This window comes from Crinia signifera, chromosome 11 (genome assembly GCF_055691185.1).
Source record: "Crinia signifera chromosome 11, ASM5569118v1, whole genome shotgun sequence".
Taxonomy (NCBI): Eukaryota; Metazoa; Chordata; class Amphibia; order Anura; family Myobatrachidae; genus Crinia; species Crinia signifera.
Genome location: NC_139227.1, coordinates 102,994,660 through 103,003,976, shown reverse-complemented (window position 1 = coordinate 103,003,976; position 9,317 = coordinate 102,994,660). Strand labels below are relative to the sequence as shown.

At 47.4% G+C, this 9,317-nt stretch overlaps 1 long non-coding RNA gene across 1 annotated transcript; it reads left to right on the top strand.

Annotated features, from left to right (window-relative positions):
* The first annotated feature begins 5,872 nt into the window (after nucleotides 1-5,872).
* Nucleotides 5,873-7,319, top strand: LOC146046093 (uncharacterized). Its single transcript, XR_014465743.1, has 4 exons — nucleotides 5,873-6,106; nucleotides 6,205-6,269; nucleotides 6,705-6,779; nucleotides 7,261-7,319. It is a non-coding gene; the product is annotated as an uncharacterized LOC146046093 (long non-coding RNA).
* Nucleotides 7,320-9,317: the final 1,998 nt, after the last annotated feature.

The following is a 9,317-nucleotide window of genomic DNA, read 5'->3' as shown; positions in this document are numbered from 1 at the left end:
TCTCAGCATTCCCTCACATGCTGGGAGCTATAGACTGCACACACATTGGGATTTGGGCACCGCACGTGCGGGGCCACGTCTAAGTAAATAGGCGTGGGCGGCACTCCCTGAACGTGCAGGTTGTATGTGATGCTCATCTCAAAATCCTAAGTGTGGTCGCAGGCTTCCCTGGGAACTGCCATGACGCCTATATTCTGAGACACTCCGGCCTCTGGAACTGATTTACCCAACAACAAATGCCAGAGGGCTGGCTACTTGGTAAGTACATTTTTACATATTACCCTCTCTATTCGTATTTGTACCTGCTGAAATGTGTGTGTGTTTCAATTTTCACCAGCCTACTACTCTTGTCCAAGTAAATACTATTTGCCCACTGCACATACCTTACCATATAAGGCAATAACTTCCTTTCTTTTTTGGTTTAGGTGACTCAGGATATGGGGGTCTTTCCTGGCTCATGACACCCCCGATGGCCCTGCACAGCACCGGTATAATGAAGCCCATATTGCAACCCGCAATGTGGTGGAGCGTACGTTTGGAGTGTTGAAAGTACAGATTAGTACCTGTTAATAGGCTTTCCTCTACTCCACCATGACAGCATACATCTGGGTTACGCCCTCTTGGGTAGATATCTGGAAAGGAACACAAAAAACAGACACTGCCCCTATATAAGGACCTCCTCCCCTGGGCTCTGTGTCTTAAATTAAACAGCTCCATACACAACATATAAACAACTAAACGGGGACGGGAAAACGGCTGCCATGGTGGAGTAGAGGAAAGCCTATTAACAGGTACTAATCTGTACTTTCCTCTACCTCCCCATGGCAGCATACATCTGGGTATACCCAAGCAGTTTTATTTCACTGGGTGGGACAATCCGTAATCATAATAAAAAGAAAAAAGGATACGGTTACTTCACCATCTCCGTCTGTAGTTTGTACATATTAATATCATACTACTGCGCTCAATATTTAGCGCCCCATACTAGCATCTTGGGATGCCGTAACGTCTACCCTGTAGTGCTTGGTAAACGTGTGTGCAGATGACCAGCATGCTGCCCTGCATACTTCTTCTATTGACGTGGACTCCCTTTCGGCCCAGGACGCCACCAAGGACCTGGTCGAGTGGGCTTTAAGCCCCACCGGACTTCCAATTTCCTAATTTTGTATGCTTCCCTGATACATGCCTTTATCCATCTAGAAATGGTGGTTTTGGTAGCTCCCAGCCCCTTGTTCCTGCCTTCCATCAGCACAAACAGCCTTTTTGACTTCCTAAAAGGCTGTACTCTTCTTATGTATGCTTTTAAGGCTCTAGTCACATCTAGACCGTGTAACCTTTCTTCCTTAGCATTTTTAGGATCCGCACAGAAAGAAGGAAGGATTATTTCTTGGTTGAGATGGAAACTGGAAACTACTTTTGGTAAAAAGGTAGGGTTTGTTCTCAGCACTGCCCTGTCTTCGAAGAAGTTTAGAAACGGTTCTTGTACCCACAGGGCCTGGAGTTCAGACACTCTCCTTGCTGACGTGATAGCTACAAGAAAGACCACTTTTATAGTTAGATAGTTGAGTGATATCTCTTCTATGGGCTCGAACGGAGCCTCTGTCAGTACGTTAAGAACCAAATTAAGGTCCCACGGGGCCATGGGGTTGTGGAAAGTTGGTCTAATCTTCTTGATCGCTTGAACGAATCTCTGAATGTACTTATTGTCCGCAATCTTGATGTCCAACATTGCCCCAATGGCCGAAATTTGCACTTTTAAAGAATTCGCCGCCAGCTTCTTCTCCAACCCTGCTTGCAGAAAGTCGAGAATGGTCGGTATTAATCTGGGGTTCTTATTTTCTTTACAGAAGAACACATACTTGCCCCATATTCTATAATAAGTTGCTGACGTCGACATCTTTCTTGCCTTCAGTAGTGTATCCACTACCTTCTGAGAAAACCCTTTTCCTCTTAACGTCCTGGTCTCAGTAACCAGGCCGCCAGGCTCCAACTTGCTGGCTGCCGTTGATGAAACCGACCCTGCCAAATGAGATCCTCGTGGTCGGGTAGGACCCATGGCCCCCCTATCGACATCCTTACTAACTTGGCAAACCAAGGTCTCCTTGGCCAGTAGGGCAGGACCGCTATTACCGTGGCAGTTTCTCTCTGTACTTTGTTCAGGAACCTGTGGATAATTGTAAACGGGGGAAAAGCATACGCTAGCTCCACTCTCCACTTCGCAGTGAGTGCGTCCGTCTGCCATGCTGTTGATTCCCAGTGCCTGGAGATGAACCTCGGGACCTTTGCGTTGCTCGCCGTCGCCATAAGGTCCACTTCTGGCACCCCCCCATTTCTGTGTTAGCTGTGCGAACACTGCTGCTGACAATTCCCACTCTCCTGGGATTAGCCTGTGCCTGCTCAGAGCATCTGCCCTGACATTTTCTTCTCCTGCCACGAACACTGCGGAGATGTTTCTGACATGACGTTCTGCCCATTTCAGGATAAGCGCTACTTCCGACATCAGCTTCCGGCTCCTTGTACCCCCTTGTTTGTTTAGGTACATGACCACTGACTGGTTGTCCGATCTTATTATCAGATCCTTGCCTCCTACTAACTCCTGAAATTCTTGACATGCCAGGAACACCGCCCGCATCTCTCTTACGTTTGAATGTTCCCGGCCCATAGCCTGGTCCCATTCTCCTTGTATCGACTGTTCTTCGCACACAGCGCCCCATCCTGTCTCGCTGGCGTCTGTCGTCACCATTACCTGTGGCCCGGTCGCGAACGACTTTCCTTTGGTCAACCTGTGTGCTTTTGACAACCAGAGCAGATCTTCTACTGCCCCTTTCGACAGATATATTCTCTGTCTTCGGTCCTTTGCATCCCCGTTCCACTGTCTCAAGAAACAATTCTGCAGTGTTCGGATGTGAAATCTGGCCCACCTGGCCGTGTCCAATGCGGCCGACATGAGGCCAAGTACCCTCATGCAGTCTTCTGAGTACACCGCCTTTTTCTTTAACATTCCTCTTATTTCTTGTAAGAGTTTTAAACGTCTGTCCTTTGTCAGTTTTACAGTCATCTCTTTCGTGTCCAAAATGACCCCCAGGTATTTTACCTCTTGCGTCGGCACTAACTGACTTTTTTGGAGGTTGATTAACCATCCGTGTTGTCTCAGGTAGTCCAGCACTACCCTTGTATGTGCTTCTGCCATTTCTTTGGTGTCTGCAGCAATTAAGAGGTCGTCCAGGTATGGCCAGATTGAAAAGCCTAACACCCTTAGGTTGGCCACCAGTACCACTAGAATTTTTGTAAAGGTTCTCGGGGATGTAGATAGGCCGAACGGCAGCGATGTGAACTGGTATGTGATTTGTTTTAGGCGAAATCTGAGGAACTTTTGATGTCCGAGAAATATTGGAACATGTAAATATGCGTCCTTTAAATCGATGGTAGTCAGAAACATCCCTCTTTCTATATCTGGCACAATGGATCTTATTGACTCCATTCTGAATCGCTTCACCTGAACGTAGGTATTTAGTCTTCTTAGGTCTAGAATAGTTCTGAACCCCCCTGAAGGTTTTTTCACGACGAAGAATCTTGAGAACCACCCCAGATCTTCGTCTTGTTTGGGAACTCTTATGACTACTCCTTGCTCTATCATGGTTTGTAGGCTGCTGAACAAGGCCGCCCTTTCTTCCAGATTGCTGGGAATAGGTGACACCTCCATCCAGCTTCCTGGTACTGTAACAAATTCTATTTTGTAGCCTGAAGTAATTACCTCCAGTACCCATTTGTCCTGTACTGACTGATGCCAAGCTTCTTGGTATTGCATCAGCCTGCCGCCCACTTTCTCTTTGGCGTCATTGCTGGTTTTGCCTGAAGGCAAACCTGCCGTCTCTACCTCTTTGGCCACGAAAATTATTCCTGTTACCGAGCCAAGGCCTGCGAAAGCCTCTGCCCGGCCTATATGTTTTTGCTTCCCTGAAGTCCGTGGACTGGTACCGGGATGATTTATTAAATGACCCCCTTCTTGCGGCCTTATCCTGGGGTAGCCATACCGACTTACCCCCTGACACTTTCGTAATAATCTCGTCCAACTGTTGCCCAAACAAGTAATTTCCTTGGAAAGGCAAAGAGATTAACTTATTTTTGGACTGACTGTCCGCCGCCCAAGGCTTCAGCCACAAGGCCCTTCTTATAACAGCCGTTGTAGCGTTGGATCTGGCCGCCAAGCGTACCATATCAAGTGAGGCATCACACAAAAACTCAACAGCCACCTGTATGTTCTGAACCACCTTCAGTAGCTCTGATCTTTTAATGCCGTCCAGCATGTCGGACTCCAGGTCTTGGCACCACGACCTTAAGACTCTAGTAGTCACTGCTGCTGCTGATGAGGCCTTCATTGAAGCCCCTATCGCAGTATGCTGCTTCCTCAGACTCATTTAAATTTTTCTCTCCATTGAGTCCTTAAATATATTTGCATCTTCTAATGGGAGCGTAGTTTTCCTTGAGATGCGTGCTATCGCTGCATCCACTTTGGGTGCCTCATCCCACTTTTTAACCTGCTCATGGTCAAAGGGGTACATCTTGGATACTCTTAAAGGCACCGCCACCTTTTTATCGGGGTGCCCCCATTCCTCTTCCACTACTTCCTGTAGTGTTTTAGACAATGGAAAGTTTTTAGTTTTCCTCTTTTTGTCCTTAAACAGAAGGTCCTGAAGCTTGCCCTCCTCCTGAGGGTCTTCTATATTGAGTGACTTATGGACCAGACAGAGTAGGTTTTCTAGTAAGTCTGGGTTGAAATCCACCCCTTCTTTTTCTTGGAAGACTTCGCCTTCCTCCATCTCTTCCTCTGCCTTCCCAGAGGGACCTGGCTCTGACCCCTCCGAGTCAGAACGTACAGCCCTGGGCCTCTTTCCTGATGATTTGACAAAATCTTCTTTAGACATAAAGGTGTCTGCCAGCTCAGTCTTAAGTAGTTTTACTAAGTCTGTAATCTGGATAGACCCCATTTGCAGCGAACTCCTGCATTTGCTGCACTCTGACCCTGGGCATTTATCAGGCAATACTTTGTCACAAGATGAACACTTCCGCTTGTGTTTAGCCTTAACCTCGCTTTTTTCTTTGCCAGTTTCAGACCTAGCAACGAAAAACCATATTTAGGCATTTAAAAATTTTTTTTTTTTGTACTAAGCAAAAAACACTGCTTCTTTAATCCGGCTTACCCTGGCTTACTCGGCTGCTTTTTTTCATCCTCCATATTACTCTATCACCAGAGACTCACTGTAACAACATATGATCTCTATTTTAGGCGAAAATAAAATATAACCAAGTCCCAGCAGCGCCGCTGCTTAACGGGACCTTACCCCAGTCTGCTGGTATCAGGAAAAAACATCCGCTGTCCGCACCTCCGTGACAGACGCTGCCTTCACACACGACGCCGGTATCTCCCACGCTGAGACGCCTTCTGATGACCTCAGATGCCCGCCTGGCGTCTGTTACTAGTACCACGCGTGACGCCCTGCGTCACCGCGCGCCGCGTCATGCAAGTGCGCCCGCTCCGTTACTATGGCGCCTGTTTGTACTGATACCGGCGCCATTACCCGCAACCGCTCCTGGCGGCGGGGTACTCCAGCAGACGGACGGCCCAACTGCCCTCGACAGCGGGAGTCCTATTATGCTATTACCCCTTACTGCACTCGGCAGGGGAGCCAGCTTTACAGCCTCTTCACAGGGTAAGCCCACACATCTACCCGGAAAGGAAAAAAAGACACAGAGCCCAGGGGAGGAGGTCCTTATATAGGGGCAGTGTCTGTTTTTTGTGTTCCTTTCCAGATATCTACCCAAGAGGGCGTAACCCAGATGTATGCTGCCATGGGGAGGTAGAGGAAAAGTAGATTCCGGTGTTTGGACCGGTCATCTGGTTTGCTGCTTTACCACCCTGCAAAAGTAGTGATGATCGTCCAGGCTTGCTGCATGTTACACAACATAGCCCTATACCAACCAGCCTATGTGGAGGAGGATCATGCAGCAGTCGTGCAGGAAGCCCAACCTACCACACCTCGGGTAGTGAGGGGTACGCAGAGGGGGAATCTGGTGCGTACAGACATCATCAGGCACTACTTTTCTGGTAAGCACATGTGCCCTCTATTCCTACATGTACCTTTGCTGGAAGTGAACTCACCTACATTACATTTATCACTAACATATTTTTGCCCCCACATTTAGCCCAATAGACACAGTCCAAGGGTACAGTTGGTGGTGCAGACCTATCCCTTGCTGTAAAAAACCTTGTAAGTATATTAACAACATGTATGTGATTTTTGTGCAATCAACTATGGCTCACCTGTTGTTGTGGAACTACATGGGCCAGCATGCCCAGACACACTGTAAGCATGACAGCTCAAAACATGACTGCCACAGCTTGCTGAAATATGTAGTTCCACAACCTCGGACGGGCCAGATTTGAGACAACAGCATCTTCCACCAATACCTTGCCCATATATCATTACATTATGGAACTGATCACACAACAAATGTTTGAAGAATAACACAAAGACAAAATGGTATGCGTTGTGACATTTTTACTACAGTATATTATGTCATACATAACCTGCATTTGTCAGTTGCAAACAATAGAACTGTGTATTAATATAACAAAACTTCAAGCAAAGTACATGCATTATCAATTTATTTTATGTTAAATAATTATTTTTTCCCTCCATCAGGCCGCGCACTACCACCTCTTGACCCTGCGCACACGCCACCCCGGGTCCTAATACTCCGACGGGGTGGGGAAGTTGGTGAGCCACTTACTGGTGTGCTAGATACACTACTAATTGTAGATGTAGTTGCACCTATGACACCTGACACCTCCATTTGATGGATCAACGCATTGGTCTGCGCAGTACACGATTGACTAATTGAATGAATACTTTGTGCAAGGTTGCCAATATGGATATTCTGCTCCCTTACAGCAGAACTAAGTTCAGCAAGACGGGTGTCTATGCTATTTGCCATACGCACCTGAGTGCCTACACCAACCCGTACACTCCTAGACAATTTTCTCAAATGTAGAAAGGTGTCACGCATGTACCCCTTAATGTTGCCCATTTCCAGACTTTGGGAGGCCATAAATTCTAGTTGTTTGTCCTTGTACCAAGGAGGTAGCTACTTGGGCAGCAGAAGCAGCTGTAGGGGGAGTATTTCTGGGTGGGGGTGGGTTTGGAATCACCCCACTTGGTGGAAGATCACTCTGTGATGATGTGTTTATTTCCTCCTCAGCCGCAAACGTGTCCACTGGTTCCAGAATTATCTCTATGTCATCCACCGGCATATCAGAGGATTCTGTGAATTGTTTTCCTAGTTGTACAGTACCTGTGGATACACAGGAAGAGGTAAGTACAGATGCATATATTGTCCTTTCTGTCGTCAGTACTGTTTTGGAAAGGGTCTGAGATGGTAGACGCCCATACCTAGGGGTACTATGTACTTACAAATGGATCCCGATCCTGCATGAAACATTGACAATAATCTTCATTGACATGGCTAGGCCACATTACATTCATGTCCGTTGCAATGTAGCAGCTGGAGATGACTGTAATGTGATTTATTATTTGATGTGACATGGGTGTGTGTACTTTATGTGTAATGGCCTGTGGTTTGAACACTCACCTGCTTCCACAGATGCGGCACCATCGGAGCTTCTTTTCTTGGATGCTTGATCACTTTGGGACAGACAATCTGTGAAAGGAAAGATCGGCAGACTTTATGTACCGAGCATTGGAGATGCTTTTGTGCAAAATCATCAAATAAATTACAATAATGGACAAATTTACCTTTGGTTTAGGGCTATATTATTTACTATTCATATTTTTACATTGATGTTTTGCACCTGTAGTCAGGCAAAAAAATTGGTACTTGTTTCCTAGCACGGCCACAACGATCATAATCGCGGTCATCGGGGGTAAAATCGGGGCCATCGCGGCCGCTTAAAAAATCGGGTGCGATGGGCCAGACGCGATGCCCGCGATTTCCCCATAGAGAACAATGTTAAATGGCTCAATTTACCCGTGATGACCACGATTTCCCATAGGAAACAATGTGAAATGGCTCAATTTACCCAAATTATCATAGGGAACAATGGTAAATGGGCCAAAAACACCCATGAACATAAAAATGTCCCCCCAAAAGTACTATACGCCACCCCGCGATCAACGTGAACCCGAAGCGTGGCGAGCGCAGCGAGCCCGCGAGGGGCGGCGGTACGCGTCCTCCGACCTTTTCATGCCCTACTATCCACGTCGGCGTGGAGTTGAGAATAAAATAGTGTGGCGAGCGCAGCGAGCCACCGAGCCCGAAGCGTGGCGAGCGGACGCAGATACCTTCACAGTTATACGCGTCCCCTCGCGGGCTTCCCAGGTGTCCATGGCGACGCGGACACCTGGGAAGCCCGCGAAGGGACGCGTTTACCTGTGAAGGTATCCGCGTCCGCTCGCCACGCTTCGGGCTCGGTGGCTCGCTGCGCTCGCCACACTATTCTATTCTCAACTCCACGCCGACGTGGATAGTAGGGCATGAAAAGGTCGGAGGACGCGTACCGCCGCCCCTCGCGGGCTCGCTGCGCTCGCCACGCTTCGGGTTCACGTTGATGGCGGGGTGGCGTCAACTACTTTTGGGGGGACATTACACTGGTCTGTGGGTTTTTTGGGGGTTTCTGGCCCATTTACCATTTTTCCCTATGCTGATTTGGGTAAATTGATCCATTTAACATTTTTTCCTATGGGAAATCGTGGTCATCGCGGGTAAATTGAGGCATTTAACATTGTTCCCTATGGGGAAATCGTGGGCATCGCGTCTGGACCATTTAAGCATTTTTAGGTGCACACGACGCGACCGACCCGATTTTTCACTGTTTTCAATGCATTTCAATGGAAAAATCGGGGGCATCGCGTCGGTCGCGTCGCAGGCCACTAAAAATTACCCCCGATGGCCGCGATTGTGGCCGTGCTAGGAAACAAGTACCAAAAAATTAAAACACGGCTTGACACATTACAACTGTTGGCAAATCTGTGGTATGTAGGCGTGACTGCTAAACCACCAGTACACATGTTTTTGGGCCACATACATATGAAGCTGCTAGAAAAAATGTTACAGTGTGGAACAATAGATGTGCAGTTGTGGAACTACAAGGCCCAGCATTCTGATCATTTTTAAAGTAGGTGTAAACTATTGCCATTGACAGACCTTGCTGGGCTATGTAGTTCCACAGCACCACATTAATTAGTATAACAATACAAAATAACATTGCAGTTTAAATACATTGGCATGTATGTTTCATA